The sequence below is a fragment of the Leucopleurus acutus genome (assembly GCF_964270905.1).
Source record: "Leucopleurus acutus genome assembly, chromosome: 15".
NCBI lineage: Eukaryota > Metazoa > Chordata > Mammalia > Artiodactyla > Delphinidae > Leucopleurus > Leucopleurus acutus.
This window is the reverse complement of record NC_139157.1, coordinates 2,545,067-2,562,319: the sequence shown is the minus strand read 5'-3', so window position 1 is coordinate 2,562,319 and position 17,253 is coordinate 2,545,067. Positions and strand designations below refer to the sequence as shown.

Sequence of the window (17,253 nt, the reverse complement as noted above, 5' to 3'; positions counted from 1 at the left end):
CCCAGGAAATAACATTTTTATGGTAAAACCTGTATTGTACGGTGGAGTTTTTCAAATGTTTCTTTGTGTGTCAGATGTCAATAAAAGTCTCGTTTTATTGATGATGACTAAAGTGAGTGAAAGCTCACGCCCTTTGTATTTCGTACTGACAGTAACCGGGCCCCAGTTGTGCTGACCTCGGTCCTGCCCCGATGGCCGCCGCCTGCCTCTGCCCCTCGCCCCTCTTTCCTCGCTCCCCGCCCCAGCGCCGCACAGCACCTGCGAGCTGCCAAGGTGGGTCCTGTCTGGGGTGTATCTGCCTCTCCTTGTCTGGATCGTCCTTCCCGCAGAATCCTGCCGGGCTGGCTTGTTTCCGTCTCGTTCTCAGAGAAGCTCCAGCCGGAAGGGGATGCCCGTTTTCCCTCCCGTCACTGTCACGTTTGCCCTGTGTATTTTATTCATCTCTCATTGCTGTCGAGATGGGCTGGGTTATCATCCGTAAGCTCCGTTGGAGCAGGGACTTTGTAAGCAGTGTGTATCCCTGGTGCCTGGAGCGGAGGTCAGCCCCAGTACGTGCCCGGGGAGGATCCAAGGCGACCACATGCACAGATCCAGGGGTCTGGGAAGCACAGGCTGGGGCTGGGCAGCTGCCACCCGAGGACGACACGGTACGCTTTCAGGGGGACAGCCGTCCTTACCCTGAACCCAGGGAGGCCCCCGCTCCAAGTCTGAGGAGTGGCTCAGGGACAGCGGGCCTGGCTGCCCCGCCCCCCCCCAGGCTGGTCGGAGCGTTGCTCCTGACTGGACGTGGGCAGGCCTCCTGTCTGCGGCTCAGTGTGGACACTGGCGCACAGGGCAGCAGCGGGGTTCGAGGTTGTGCACTGACAGCCCCGTTGGATGTGCTGGAGGGCAGCGCTCACCTGGGGAAGAGCACGCCCCACGGCCCAGGTGCAGACCCTCCTGGACTCGGCCTCGGGCTGCCTGGGACCCCACCTGGTCTCTGCCCTTGCACACTAACCCACCCCGCCCTCCTGACACGGTCTACACTGCCAGCCCCCATTGTACAAAGGGGCGTATTTGGTGGAAACAAGTGCAGAGGAAATGAGGGCAGCCACTTTCCTGGGTCATCCACCCTGGACGGAGGAGGAAAGTGAACAGCATGTGACAAAGGCTGAGATGAACCAGCAGAATGGCTTTTCTTGGGGGAAACGATTCAGAGAACAAAGTAATTTTAAAGTAAAAACTTAATTGAACTACTTGAGATTTGAGAACGTTTGTACCTACAAAAGGCCGCTATGAAAAAGGTGCAATCAAAATGATCTTTTAAAATTGATTATCTTTGGCCGCGTTGGGTCTTCGTTGCTGCGCACGGGCTTCCTCTAGTTGTGAGTGGGGGCTACTCTTTGCTGTGGTGCGCGGGCTTCTCATTGCAGTGGCTTCCCTTGTTGCGGAGCACGGGCTCTAGGCGTGTGGGCTTCAGTAGTTGCAGCACGCAGGCTCAGTAGTCGTGCCTCGCGGGTTCTAGAGCGCAGGCTCAGTAGTTGTGGCACACGGGCTTAGTTGCTCCACGGCATGTGGGATCTTCCCGGACCAGGGCTCGAACTTGTGTCCCCTGCCTGCATTGGCAGGCGGATTCTTAACCACTGTGCTACCAGGGAAGCCCCCAGAATGATTTTTGATTAAAAAATTGTTGCGCCAAGTCATTCGGTGGACGGATTGAACGATGGGATAATGCAAAAAAAAAAAAAAAAAATTAGTAACCTCAAAGGTAAAGAACTCCCTGCACGTGTAGCCAAAAGACCAAGGTGGAAACAGAATGGTCAGGAGATGTGGACAGAGGATTGACTAAGGACTGAGGCAGGAAACATTGGCAGAAACGTGCACAGGTTCAGAGACACCTGAGTGTCTGGATGAGTGAAAGCCAGGCCCACAGCTGGGTGGATCCTGCTTAGTGATCATTTTAAAGGAATGAGAATGAAATTGCCTGACCGGATGCTACAAGTAATAGAGCAATAACTACAGAGTTAGGAGGGAAAATGAATTTTGAGCATAGAATTTCTACCCTGATGGAAAAAAAAAAAAAGCAACCTTCCTGCCTTGTCGGAAATGGATCGCAAAGCAAGGTAAGATGGGTCTGGCCTCTCACGTGGCATCAGGCTCACGTCACGTCTCTGCGGGGCAGTCTGTGCTGCTACCGGCAGTGGGAGGGGACCTGTGGACCCCTCCCCACCTTCTGGAGCACACTGGGCCTTTACCAGGGCTTTGCCTCTGCAGGATGGTAACTCTGGGTAAAGTCGGGCCTGCTTCCCCGGAACCAGGAAGGAGAAGAGAGGGCAGGGGGTTCCCGGGCCTGCATCTCAGGGTGGATGGAGAGGAATAGGGACAGGGGAGCAGCAGGATAGAGGTGTCTGGGCCATGCCTTATATACAGGGGTCATTTCGGATATTTTCACCTGAGTTTGTTGTTTTGGCAATATATGAAATCTTCCGGTTTGATAATGAAATTATTTTTCCCGTAAATGTTTAATTTTCAAACGCTTCTAGTTGCTAAAAGCCAATTTGGGCATGTTTTATAAATCACTAGACTATTGGATATGGACCTTAAACTCTCTTTTAAATCATTTATAGTTTGTAAAACTGAATGGTAGCTCTTCCGAAATGGAAATTTTTGATGAATGAGTTCCCTTTTTACTTCAGGCATTTTTACTTCAGGCATTTAGCATTTTTACTTCAGGCATTTAGCATTTCTCTCCCCTTTCTGTCTCAGTCCATGTGATGTGTGATTTTTTATCTGACCTTAGTTGAAATTTTGGTATACAGAATGCTGTGCTGCGCCCACCATCCTTAGTCTGGTGTTGGGTCTCGATGGCAGGCGCTCCTGCAGCCCCAGGTGCGTTGGCTGTTTGGCTGGGGTGCCACCTTCCCTGACCCCTCTTCCCCATTGCACACACCTGGGCTACGCTTACCCTTTCTCCTCTTTCAAGGCCCAGGTTAGAGGAAGCAAGTGTTTTGTCTCCTCAGTGTGCCAGGTACTTGTCATCTGTCCCTTTGACTCCCTGCACATCCCGTTGTGGGGGAAGCATACCAGAATTCCAGCCGATGTTTACAAACGTTTAAGGTGCTGGGTGCCAGGTGCTGTGCCGGTGCGCGCACGCTCTGTGCACAGTCGGCGACGGGGACTTGGGAAATACCACATCTGTGCCACCGCGTGCTGCTCACGGGCCCTGTGAGAAGGTTACAGCAGGACCACCAGAAAGATGATGTCCGAGATGATCTTTGGACTTTGGTTCCCTGGAAACTGGTGGGCTGATGGGTTCTGCCCAGGGTTGCCGGACTCACGGGGAATGAGCCAAGGGCCCTTCTGAGGAGGAAGGGTGTCACCAGCAAGGAAGTGTGGGGCAGCAGAGGTGCGGGGGGTTGAGTAGCAGAGGGATTGGGTGTACATGTTGCAACCACTGCACAGATCAGGATCCTGGACACCTAACTTCCTGGCTGAGTGCTGTCGGGCAAGTTATTTATTATCAATGTTCTCAGTTTGCTCAGTACAAGGGGGAGTGAATACTGCCTGACTGAACGGGGCGGTTGTTGTGTGACATAAGTAACGTATGCAGAGTGTTGAGCAGTGTTCTTGGCAAATAATACTCAGTAAATATTAATGTTTTTTTTTTTACTAAGAAGGTAAGATTCACGGGACGTAGTTTAACTTGGATGTGGAGGGCAAGGAGAAGAGAGAGTGCCTTGGGTAATGGCAGATGAATTTCTGTTCCTCTCCCGAGGCCTGATTCAGATGCCACTTCCCACCAAGCCTTCTTCCCCCCACCTCGAGCTACCCGCAGTGTAACGTGTCACGGTCTGGGTTTTCCTTGTGTCCCTGTCAGTGGTGTCCCAATGGGGGTTTCTAGCTGTGACTGCACACCACTTAAAGGAGACCTGGTGTGGTAACGGAATGAAAAACACCCAGACTGTTTGAAAAGTCACAGTATGCCATAAAAATTTATATCAACTATGATTTTAACACCCCAAAATGTGTTGTAGTTCCTTTCACAAGAGAATTATGGGATTAAAAAGTAATTTCTTAGTGCACTACAGGCTGAGCTGTTAAGGGTGAGGTTCAAGCTTGAACTTACAGGCTGAGCATCTTTGTTCAGTCTTGCTGCTGGGGGTCTGTGTGATGAAGATGATGGAACGTCAGAAGTTATCCCGACGTTAAAAGCTAATTGTAACAGGATACTTTCTCAGATCGTACCAAACGTAGTAATTCATGAGTTAGATTTTGAATAGAAATAATCACTAGGCTCTTGTATTATTCGATAACCCAATGAATGAAGAGGAGTGCATCATATAAATACACTGTAAAAACATTTAGATTTACTACTGATTTGACACAATATATTGATGCAGACCATATTAACACTGTGATATGCTGTATGACAAGAACGTTAATAAAAACTGGTGAATGGACATACTTAAAAGAGAGCATGTATGTTACTAAAATGTTACTAGTCACTGAAAAAAAATTGAAACGCTATAAATTCCAAACCCATGTGAAAAAAGAACTCGAAAAAGCTTTCCAAAATTTGACAGTTCTAAAACTTACATGCATGACATTTCCAAAATGAATTGTAATTGAATTCGTCCATCGATGAAACTCTTAAAATATGTCAGTAATTGAAAAACCATTTTGATCAGTCATTCTAGAGTAAAGTTATTTTTTTATCTCCATAGGAAGATGTTTTTAAAAGTCATTCTGATATGAAGAGGTGATGTCAGAAAGTGTGCCGTTAGAGCAATGTAGGAAAAATGTGTCACAAAAATACAGCAGTTAATGAAAATATTAGTGTTTTCCTGTATTTTGCGATGTTTGTGGTATTTGTCAGATTTATTTATTTTTATTTTTTATATTTTTACCATGCCAGCAGTACCTATTTATTATTATTCATGAATGGTCAAAAGACTTACAAGGCTCCTTACTATTAGTATAACCACACATATGAAATACCACTTGGTGACATGGAGTGAAAAGGACAGTTTCATATATATTAAAAAAAGACATACACGTTCTCTCAAAGGCTCACCACTCACCGCTGCAAAAGCAGGAAGCATCAAGCTGCAGGAGTTCCAATATACATGACAAGTTGAAACATCTCAAGCGTAAAAACTACACTTGAATTGCAAAAATAAAGTTTCTTCAGACATTTTGATCTGAGCTCAAGCAAAGCAAATAATGAACACCAATAAGTTTTATACTATTTAACACACTTTAAAACATAAAAGGACCAACAGATGCAAAAGTCCTGAAAATGTAGAGGTTATTTATAGGAATGAACAATGCATTTCATCCAGAAAAAAAAGTCTACAGCAGACGTGTTTCATCCTGGCTCTCAAATATTTGAGAATCATAATTTACTATATTCAAACAGCAAGTTAAGCCAGAACAGAATGATAAACAGAAAACTCATGACTTCAAACAAGGCATTATTGTCCTTGGTTTCCTTAGTTTCACCAGTGCAAGAGCATCTTTCACCTGAAGGATCATGAGTCACAATTAAGAGCACTGGTACAGAACGGCTTCCTTTTTTCTTTAAAAAGTGCCACATCTCATTTAAACAACAACACACATAATGCTAATGAAAGACCGTTTGTCTCCATCTCTTGTCAATGAGGAAAGGCCAGAGTGATTTTTTTTTTTTTTTTTTTTTTTTTGTGGTACGCGGGCCTCTCACCGCTGCGGCCTCTCCCGCCGCGGAGCACAGGCTCTGGACGCGCAGGCTCAGCGGCCATGGCTCACGGGCCCAGCCGCTCCGCGGCATGTTGGATCCTCCCGGACCGGGGCACGAACCCGTGTCCCCTGCATCGGCAGGCGGACTCCCAACCACTGCGCCACCAGGGAAGCCCCAGAGTGATTCTTTGATTCCAATTCGAAATGGTGTTCACTGGCCCATGCCTAAGGTCTCCAATTTGGAGGAGTCAAGCTGAGCGTTTCTCAGACGTTGTGCTCCTCAGACAGGACTGTCAGTTATCAGTCTCAAGTGGCTGCTGGGGAGCTTGAAGGCGTGTGCAGTTGCACGTGCCGTTTCATACTTAGTCATCTGTTCATTGCCAGACCAGTGAAAGGTTCCCTTAACTGATGGATCCAGCATCCTCGTCTGTGATAACGGACGCACACAGTGCCACATCTTTGACGTGTGTGGGGAACCGCTGCTGCCGGTGGTCGCCGTTTGCAGACTTGTTGCTGAACTGCACTTTATCAAACATAACGGTCACAGCACTTTCCTCAAGCTTTTCGACTTCTCCATACAGGACAGGAATTCTCAAAACAGCACCTCCTAAATTGTTCTCCAGGATGGCCCTTTCTCTTTCTAGTTTTGTTCTGCCATAAAGATTTAGGGGACTTGGTACGTCTTCCTCTCTCTAAGGTGGGCTTGTTCCAGCAAAAACATCATCGGAGCTAATGTAGGTTAGAAATGCTCCGACTGCAGCTGCGTTCTTCACCGAGTTCCCGGAAGCGTCGACGTCAGGTTGCGAAGCAGCATCCGGCTGATTTCCGACAACATCTGGCCTCTCTCTGCTGCACAATGTACTAGGACACGGGGCTGAAAGTCATAAGTGATGTGATGAACTGCTTCAGACTCCAAGAGATTAAGCTGCTCAGATTTTGGTATTGCTCTTCTAAAACCACAGCCGACGGCATGCCGATTATTCTGCTGAAATTCTTAGTACACAGCTCTGCCAAGAAGTCTGGTGGCGCCAGTAATCGGAACCCGCCAGTTGGGACTGCTAACTTCCTCCTCCACCAGAGGGCAGTTCACGGGGACAAGGTGGATACAGAGCTCCGTCTCCCGCCCGCCGTGCGCAACGTGTTGGCGTCTCCGCAGACTTGTTTTCACTCCAGCGCCCTCGGCCCTCCTCCCCTAGGTCTGGGCCGGCCGATCTGTCAGACTTTTAAAATTTAAAAGTAAATATTTTACTTTTTTAAAATTTTAAAATTTATAGTTTGTGTCTCTTCAGAGTATGTATGTTTATAGCTAGCTTTGTAGAGGTCATTTCGTATCCCTCCTGTAGCAGAAGGTAATCCCAGATGTTACAGGCTGCTAAGCGAGGCCCTGCCCTAGTCAGTAGGCTAGGAGTCTAGCCAACAGAAAACAGTGGAGACGGAAAAACAGTTTAAGTCTGTTATCAAGGAGCGTTGGTCATTGAAAATATGTAGGCGTCTGAAATTTGAGCAGATTCTGTAGATCAAATGAGAAATATTGAAAGTTTCTTCATGAAACTCGAATCCTGAGAACGTTTGGTGGGAGAGTCCGCAGCGCCGTTGGCACCCGTCTCCCCCCCTTTCTCACAAGCCTTCACGCAGCGGGCATGCGGCCTGCTGGCTACCCGTCCAGAGGGACGCATCTGGTCGTCTCCCGGGCATCACGCCTGCTCCAGGGGTTTCAGCGTCACAGAGGCACTCGGCAGTCTGCTGCCATCAGCTGCTTGTTTTGTGCCCTCTGGTTCAATGGCAAGCTTCCTGGTTGCAGACAATAGTCTCAGTCTATCCCTAACTTAGACAGAAATGCAGTTTCTTGGAAAGATACAGGATGGAGAATCAGGCGTCAAACCAGCCAGGAGCCTAGGAAGATGGGTAAAGAAACAGCCTGGTGGTACCGCAGCAGGATTTTTATTTTTTAATTTTATTTTTTCCGTAACGTCATATGGAAAAACCCGAACCAACTTCTTGGCCAACCCTATACACCTTGGGTGCTCAGTTGTTCGAGCACCAGTGGAGAAAAAACTATCCCTTCTCCACCGAACTGCCTTTACTCCTTCATCAGAAATCAGACTGTATTAAAGTTGACGTTTATGAAGACCCCTCCCTGAAAGTTTCTCAGCCAGCAAGACTGTTTAGTACATACCAGAGAAATGTAAGGAATGATAGATGTGTTCTCATTTGTTTTTACCTTGCCTCTTAAAACAAATGATTTGCATTGGCAACTGTTACTGATAACCGCCATTCATAGTAACAGGCAGAAACAGCTGAAGACTACCTTTTCAGTTGGTGGAGCGCTCTCCCAGGAGGATGGGCGTTCACCAGGCAGGAACTTTGTTTCAGTCACCGCCGTCCCTTTAGGTCAGTGACAGATGCTCCCAACAGCTCAGGGGGAATTACTTATTCCTCTTTTACAGGTAAGACTGTGTAAGTTGTAGGGGCGGGACCTCAGCATTTTCTGACAAGATGAGCAGCAGAACCAGCAGAACCAGCAGAACCAGGACGTAGCTCAGAGAGCGAGTTGTGGAGTCTGAGGAGTGGGGCTGCTCGCTGCAGACACATCGGGTACTGATTTGCATTGAAGTTTTGGTCGAAATCTGTACAGTGGCCTAGACCTGATTCTGATGGTGGCGAGGGCCGGAGTGGACATACCTTGGTAATTTTTCCACGCCCATGTTTCTTTGTGTTGTCCTGAAAGTCGAGCTGGGGTTTCCTGGGTGGGGACTGATTATCCCTAAGAGCGATAACCAGATTTGTTTCCTTTGCTCTAGTGTTTCCCTTTCTGTGGTGAGGTGGTGAGGGCCAGATTGCTGTCACCTTACCCCTTTCGGGGGTCTGTACTGTAGGTGAGAAACCCTGAAATAAGAATCTGCAGGCTTATATGCACATTGTTCCTCTCTCCTCCTGAGAGAGGGAAAGCAACTTGATTCTCCCAGTATAAGTAAATCCTCCTCAGGAAGAAATGGAGAAGGCTCCTGGGTTCTTACTCTTTGGAATGTAATTAAATGTCTCCAGGAGGGGAGATTGCTGGAATATCTCCATGGCTCCAGGGTCTCAAACCCTTTTGAAATGTAAGCACACATCATGAGAAAGGTGAATCTCTATTCAATAAAGACCTGCCCTTTGTCCAAGGTCCCAGTAAAATTTGTTCCGTAAGCCCTAACCATGCAGAAATATAGAAATACTTTCTCTGCAGCCTACAGTCCCACACCCCGTTGCTGGTTGTAACTCACCAAAGAACAAGCTGGAATAGCTGAGACAAACTTCGGGGCCAGAAAATGGTCAGGGTGTGCATTGCAGGCCGGAACATGCCGTAATGCAGCTCCTCTCGCTTTCCAGTAATTTAAACAGCTTTATTGAGATATGTACACACCATGCAGTTCACCCATGTCAAGTGTACAGTTCAACAGTTTTTAGTCTATTCACAGAGTTGTGCCACCGTCACCACAGTCAGTTTTAAAATATTTTCATCACCACCAAAAAGAACCGCATACCCATTGGCAGTCATTCTCCCTTTTCCCCACCCCTCCGACCTTCCCCCAAGACAACCACTTCCTGACTCTCGAGAGTTGCCTCTTTTATAAATAGAATTATACAATATGTTATAATATGTGTTCCTTCGTGACTGCCTGCTTTCACTTAGCATAATGTTTTCAGGGTTCATCCATGTCGCGGCATCTATCACTACTTTATTTCTTTTCATTGCCGAATAATACTCTGTATGGATATGCCATATTTGATATGTCAGTTCGTAAGCGGATGGACATTTGAGTTGTCTCCACTTTTTGCTGTTATGAATAATCCTACTAAGAATATTCGCACAATATTCACATACAAGTTTCTGGGAGAACGTTTTCTCTTGAGTACATACCTAGAAGTGGAATTTCTGAGCCATATGATAACCCCACGTTTAGTATTTCGAGGAACTGCTGAACTGCATTCCCCAGCAGCTGCATCATTTTACATCCCTGCCAGAAGTCTGTGAAGCTTCCAGCTTCCCCACATGCTCACCAACACTCATTTTTTTGTGTGTGTGTGATGAAGGTGGATATGATTTTATTTTATTTTTGAAGTTTTGCATTTTATTTATTTTTTATACAGCCGGTTCTCATTAGTTATCCATTTTATACATATGAGTGTATACATGTCAATCCCAATCTCCCAATTCATCCCATCACCACCACCCCCCGCCACCTTCCCCTCTTGGTGTCCATACGTTTGTTTTCTACATCTGTGTCTCTATTTCTGCCCTGCAGACCAGTTCATCTGTACCATTTTTCTAGGTTCCACATACATGTGTTAATATACGATATTTGTTTTTCTCTTTCTGACTTAACTTCACTCTGTATGACAGTCTCTAGATCCATCCACGTCTCTACAATGACCCAATTTCGTTCCTTTTTATGGCTGAGTAATATTCCGTTGTATATATGTGCCACATCTTCTTTATCCATTCGTCTGTCGATGGGCATTTAGGTGGCTTCCATGTCCTGGCTATTGTAAATAGAGCTGCAATGAACATTTTGGTACATGACTCTTTTTGAATTATGGTTTTCTCAGGGTATATGCCCAGTAGTGGGATTGCTGGGTCATATGGTAGTTCTATTTGTAGTTTTTTAAGGAAACTCCATAGTGGCTGTACCAATTCACATTCCCACCAGCAGTGCAAGAGGGTTCCCTTTTCTCCACACCCTCTCCAGCATTTGCTGTTTGTAGATTTTCTGATGATGGCCATTCTAACGGGTGTGATGTGACACCTCATTGTAGTTTTGATTTGCATTTCTCTAATAATTAGAGAAAAAGAACTGGAAACCAAACAGGAAAAAGAACTGGTCGATTTTTGCCCAGTAGGATATGTACTTTAGGTGGAATTAGCAAGCAAACACAATGAGGAACGAACGCTCATTGGAAATTGGTCTGTTTGAAAGAAGGAATCCTGGGCTGTAGTCAAACTAACTGGGTTCTGGACCTCTCAGCTCGGCCCCTTCTGTGGACTTTGCCTCTCACGAGTCAGCTGAGGGTGCTGGACCCTTGGTTCCGTGTTTTCACACAGGGCTGTAGGAGCCCAGGCCTCTCAGGGTGCCTCAGGGGCTGAGGAGGGGGGAATGGAAAGCCACGTATCTGCCCATGACATATAATCAAGTTCTAATATTTGCAAAGAAGAGTTTCCCTTTAACAGCTGCCCTGGGGGAAGCTGCTGGGCTGCGTGCCTCAGTTGCTGCGTCAGCATGCTGCCCAGAAGGTGTAACCGCCGGGCAGAAGAAAGCAACGTTTTGTAAAGAAAGCAGATGGGACTTCTGCGCGGGCAGCCAGCATATCCTAAGAAAACACGGTGTGCATGCTGTTGTCCAGTGAGTCTTGCTCACAGCTACTGAGGGTAATTACTAAAATTAAGGTCTTAAAAGCAGCCCTCCTCCCAAAAAACCCACCCACCTAAAACTGTGGCATGTTGTTCTGTGTCATGTTTAGGTATTAAATAACATCATCTGCTGTGATATGCCTAGTAGTAGGAGCGAGTCAAACTAGGTCGTTTACCCAGTATGCGTCCTGAAGTCTCAGCACTAGAGAAGGAGGTGCAGTTGATCTGCAGCTATTTCCATTTCTTTGAAAAAGAAAAGAATAATTACCATGGGCTTATGCAGATGTTTGGCAATGGGTCTCCTAAGAAAGAGCAGAGAACCTTTAAAATTTTTTACTGAGAAAACAGAAGACTCTAAAAACTTGGCCATAGAGTGTTTAAACACTCTCTTAAGTTTATAACACTGTAAGTCTATAAAATGGCCAACTTTATAAGAACAAAGAAATAAATAGTGGTTGATTCATTATGGTCAAGTAAGGATGGAGAGGGAGAGCACAGGAGACAGACAAGGGAGAAAGTGAAAAAGAGAAATGGGTCGGGAGGAGGGGGCAGGAAAGCGCAAGGGCTGGACCCCAGGAAGGAGAGTGACCACGTGGGGGGGTGGGGAGATCGATGGTTCCTGCAGGGAAGGAATGTGAAGCTGTCTTTGTCTTCCTCTTAAGAGACTGGGCCATCAGCTGATACAGTAATGACCCACCATACACAGTTGTCTTATCACTTCTATCAGTGATTGACTTTTCGGGATCAATTAGCCGCAGAAACTTCCTGGGAAGAAATATTCTCAACTGCTGCGGTGTGGACAGAATCATCTACTAAATTACTTGCTTCAAGATATAAAATCCAGCAGATTTTCCCTTGTCCAGTTCTGAGGTTGCTAGAATCCGAAAGGCAGGGAGGGAGGTATATATATATATATCAGGCTATTTTCATAGGTGATGTCTACTCCTTAAGTAATTCTCAAAAAACGAGTTGATAAAAAACTCCAGGATTCTCTGAGGTCTATCTCTGCATGTTGAAAAAGGAGTGAGATCTGTAGTACTGTGAAATATTTTAAATATCTCGCAATATTTAAAGCCTGCCTGTGAGATTGAATACAGGGCCAGAGAGGCAAACTCTCCAAAAATACACATTTTTTTCATAGAGACTAACTCGTCGTGTGGGCTTTAAGAAGCATTAGAAATATAGGCCACCTTAGAATGCATACCTGAATAGGAAACTTTACAGAAGATAATCTTGCTATTTCTCTCCAGAGTAGCTGAATTTTCCACTGTGGTTTGGCCTCTGTGGTTTTAGAAATAATTTATATGCTAAGTGCGTGTTCTGTTATATAATAGCAACCGTACTGTAGGTATCCTTGTCCATCAGCCTTTATTCACCATACTTGTATGCGGTAAAGCCCTGCTTAGTAAGATGACTCATAGGTGGAGTGCTCTCGTTAATTAAGTTTTACCTTTAAATAAAAGATTTGGAAACTTTAACATAGAAAATGTTTAAAATGCAAATCCATTAATTAATCATCTTAATGTTCAGACTAAGACGTCAAAGTAGCTACTATAATAATGCTGCTTTTTTTTTTTTTAGGTAAAACTAATTTTAATAATAGATTTTCTCAAACACAACAGAACCAACATGCAAAAACATATTTATATAACCCAATATACTTCATCATGCAAAAAGTATAAAAATATTAATAAGCTGTTTTACATATTTTAAGTTTAGTTTTAGTTAGTTTAGTTAGTTTAGTTTAGTTAACATTACTTGATTTGTAGTTAAAAGTAACCATGATAGAAATCAGGTTTGGTTCTCCAGTTTTTGACAGTTTGTTCCCCAGCTGAGTGCCTTGTGTCCAGAAAGAAGGGGAGAATAGAATTAGTGGGAAAACTGGCCATCAGTTAAATTGCCTTTTTCTGTCCAAAATAAAACTTCATCAGTTTATAAAAAAACCAGTTAAATTTCTGATTTCTCCTTAAGAGTACCCGATTTGAGTACTCCCCTTAAAAGTGCTCTGATTTCAGTCAGATCGGAGAGGGAGGCAAAGCAGCTCTGCTCTGGCCTGGGCCTGGCCGTGGGATGGAAAGACGAAGCAGACGAGCTTTCTTCGTCTCCCTTTACAGCGTTTCTCCTCCCTGGTGTGTCCCGTGGCCTTATTCCTCATGATGCAGCTGGCCAGGCACCGGATCTTTCTAGCAACCTCCAGAAAAACTTGGCTTTCTTGTAATCCACGTCTGAAACACCTTGTACCATCACGTGTGGGGAGAGCATGGGACACATAAAGGACAGATTTTGGACTGAAATCTAATTCTGATATGCAGTACATGTATTAGGGCCAAGTTATTTAATCTCCCTCCAAGCCTCAGTTTGTACATCTGTAAAATGGAGACAGCACCTCATTGGCATAAAGGTTGTGAATACTAAGCAAGGAAGCAGCACCCAGCACACAGTGGGTTCTCAATTCATCGTCTTCCCCCTCAGCTCTGTTTTCGAAGACTTATTATTCCTAAGCAATATGTGTGGATTTTAACAAAGATCTGTGGGGCCACCAGTATAAAGTCAGCATCTCCAGATGGTATGTCTTCTGTACGTAGGGTGTGGGTGTAGAGATAAGTCAGTATGTTGTAAGTACTCCATTTACTAAGAACATAACGGAGTCCTGGGGTCCGATCCTGGTTTCATTACTTCCTGGCCATGTGACTGTGGGCACGTTTCCTCTCTGCTCTCAGTTGTAATGTTTCCTCCTCATAGGTGTGTGGAGGAAACAGCAGATTACCCATGCAAAGTGCTTATTAGCACACTGCTGGGTGCAGAGGTAGGGACCCAGGCATGGCACCCAGAATTGAGTGCAGCTTTTCTAATACCCTCTAGGAGGTGGAGCCCACTCTCTTCAAAGGGCAAGAAAGGACTAAAATAACCCTGCTTTAGAGCCACTGAAGTACGCCTCTTGAAGAAGTGTTCTAAGAAGTTAAGAAAATTTTAGATCATTTCTCTTTAGGGAGATCTTTGTTTACCTTTTGAGTTTTCCAAACTTGTCACTTATGATAAACCAACCAGGTCACTCAGGGTAGGCTAGATTCTGCTACGGTGGCAGCCTCATGTCTCGCCCAGATCCGTGTCCCTCCCGGGCCTGGCCCACACTGCCATCACTTGGGGAGGCAAGCCGACAGGGCTCCCCCGTTTGGAGCACCACGAGAGGAGAGAGGACGTGGCTACTTGGACGCCAGCACTTAAGGGGCTTGCCTGAAAGTGCGAGGGATCTCCTCCAGTCTCGTTCAGGAAGGAAACCGACTAGGTGGGGAGCTGGAATCTGCCCTGTGCATGTGTACGGACATGTATACAGAAGCAGGGCATTTGAGCACACCAATTCCACCTCGCCCGTGAAAGGACTCTGTATTTCTGGCAGCGCTGCACTGGGGGATGGCAGGGTACGTGGTCCTCTGATTCCCAGAGGAAAATTCCAAACAAGACCCACCATTTCACGGTTGAATTTACAGTGAATTTTAGGAATAGCTTTTTCGAGGAACTAATGATCGGATAAAGATGGATTTGGGACCTAGAGACTTGGAGCCTGGAACTGTGATTTTATCTAAAGTGAAAAGCTGAATATCATTGCTCCTAATAGAAATTAAGTGTTCAATAATTTTTGCCACTGAGAGACTGATAGCAAAACCTCTAAGGAAAAGACAGCGGGTTCATACGGACCATATTCCCACTTCAAGTGTCAGCAGGAACTTTTTTTTTGGTGACAACTTTCATGCCAACAGATCTGTTATTAAATAAGACCCCACGAGTTCTGTGTCACGTTGGGAACTGGTCTTTCTTCAGATGTGTGCCCAGTGTACACATCTTCAAGTAAGTGGTAATTTTAGAAGATCTCACCGATAGCAGCAGATGTCTGGTTGGCTTTAGCATAAACTGTGTCCAACTGATTGAGATGTCACTTAATGTAGAAGAAGACACAGCAGAAACACCCAGGGATTGTGAGTAATGGAGTGACAAGGGTACGTCCTTCTGCTGGGAGGGTCGATTCCAGGGGTTAGGGGAAGGATTAGAGCGGTGCAGACAAACTGAAATTGACAAACAATAGGCTTGTATTTTGTCCCATTTGTAGAGTGTATTAATGTGGAAAAGTAAGTAAATAATGAACACGGGGGGCAGCAACATACCTAAAAATGCTTAGTGCCTGGCTCAGAGTGGGTGCTTGATAGTTGCTTTGATGGAACTCCATCAGCGCTTTTGCTGGGTGTTAGCTCTGTCCTGGAAACCTGGGGAAGTCCCGGTTGCTACAGCAAGGCCCTTCACAAAAGCCTCAGTTTCAGGTCCTCAAGCTGAGACATCCTTTTAGTCAACTTGCAGAGTTTCTAGTTACACATTCTTGCCCCTCCCAGGGTTTATTTAGTGGTGGGAGAGCTGGGAGGGCTGCAGGCCTTCTAAGAGCGCTCGGTGGATCCTAGATCAGCGCCCGGTCTGTGTTCTGGAAACTTGCTGCCCGGCGAGTGGTCCCTGCACTGTATCAGCACTGTGTCTCCCGGGGCTTGTTAGAAATGCAGACTCTCGGGCCCACCCCAGGGCTGTGGTCCCAGTGTCCGTGCGTTCACGAGATTTCAGGGGATTTATGTGCTCCTTAAATTTGAGAAGCACGAGACTCTCAGAATTAGAAATGATGGTTTTCTGGGTTCTCATCTAAGAACGGGCTGTTGTACAGCTAATCAAAGAAGCCTGCTTCACAAGCCCTGAATTTTAAACTTCTGGTAGGAGGAGACATGTCTTCTGTTTTCTTCCACACTTTGATCTCTAATGAGCACACTCGGGGCTCCTCATGGAACAGAGAGGTGACACACAGCTCAGCCCGTAACAGATGACCGGAGGACAACCACGTGGGAATGTTCTTGCCTCTGCTGCTTAGACGGGTCCGTAGGCCCCGTCCTCTCCGGCCACCCTGGCTCTGTCTTGACCGCATATCAGCACTTGCAGCGCTCTAAGTCAGCCAGCCGAGGACAGCGTACCCTCCTGAAGCAGCACGCGTAAGAGGGGCTTCCATCTTAGGACGTGGCCAGTCCTTTAACTATCTGCTTGTGGGCTGTCTTTGTTCTGTGTTGTTCCTTTCATCTTATGCATTAATCTAATTCTTTAACTGAAGTGTAGTTGTAATATTATATGTTACAGGTGTACAGTATAACGGTTCACAGTGTTTAAAGGTTATTTACTCCATTTATAGTTATAAAATACTGACTGTATTCCCCATGGTGTACAATATACCCTTGTAGCTTATCTTACACATAACAGTTTGTACCTCATACTCCCCTCCCCCTATTTTGCCCCTCCGCCCCTCCCTCTCCCCACTGGTGACCGTTAGTTTGTTCTCTATATCGGTGAGTCTGCTTCTTTTTTGTTACATTCACACGTTCGTTGTATTTTTTAGATTCCACATGTAAGTGATATCATACAATATTTGTCTTTCTCTGACTTATTTCATTTAGCATAATACCCTCCAAGTCCATCCATGTTCCTGCAACTGGCAGGATTTCAATCTTTTTTATGGCTGAGTAGTAATCCATTGTGTATATGGACCGCACCTCCTTTCTTTGATTCATAGCTTTCATTGCTGCTTCTCGTGTATCTGGCCCTGCTCCGGAGAGCTAGCCCCTGGTTTCACCTTCTGCCCGTCCTGGGTTGCAGCCTCTGGTCACCCTCGCCAGGTGACTCCAGGTGCCTCCCAACCCCACTAAGCTTTGACCCTGGTGCATCGTCTCCTCAGCCTGCTCAGGGCCCTTCTGGATTCTACCGAGACCCCAGGAGGCGGGCAGTTGGACACACATTAAAACGTGAGCTTCTTCCGTGAAGGGGCTGAATTTGTTTGTTGCAGCGCCTGGAATCACGCAGGTGTTTAGTATTAAACGCCGGATGTTAGACGTCCACCTCCTTTTACGACGAAGGAAGCCTCAGGAGAGATTTGTTCCCATCCTAACAACAAGGCGACTCCAGGTCATCTGTCAAATCACAGCCTTTCTTAAGCCCTTCAGAGAGCTTCAGGTGCAAGACAGCCATGTGGGCCGAATTCCGAAGAGAGGGAGAGCCCCGAGGAAGAGAGATGGGATGCATGAAGGATCCCAGGCTCGGCACGGGAAGGAGGGAGAGCTGGCTGTCTTAACCGTGGCAAAGAGAGCAGCTGA

General features: G+C 46.1%; 1 pseudogene across 1 annotated transcript in view; it reads right to left on the bottom strand.

Moving 5' to 3' along the window:
* Positions 1-5,602: 5,602 nt before the first annotated feature.
* LOC309971982 (methionine adenosyltransferase 2 subunit beta-like) overlaps positions 5,603-17,253 on the bottom strand; it is a 64,507-nt pseudogene continuing 52,856 nt past the window's right edge. Inside the window, exons 2-3 of the transcript in view lie at positions 5,863-6,889; positions 5,603-5,652 (exon numbers count right to left, since the gene is read on the bottom strand). The product of the transcript in view is annotated as a methionine adenosyltransferase 2 subunit beta-like (transcript). The remainder of the gene's footprint in view (positions 5,653-5,862; positions 6,890-17,253) is intronic.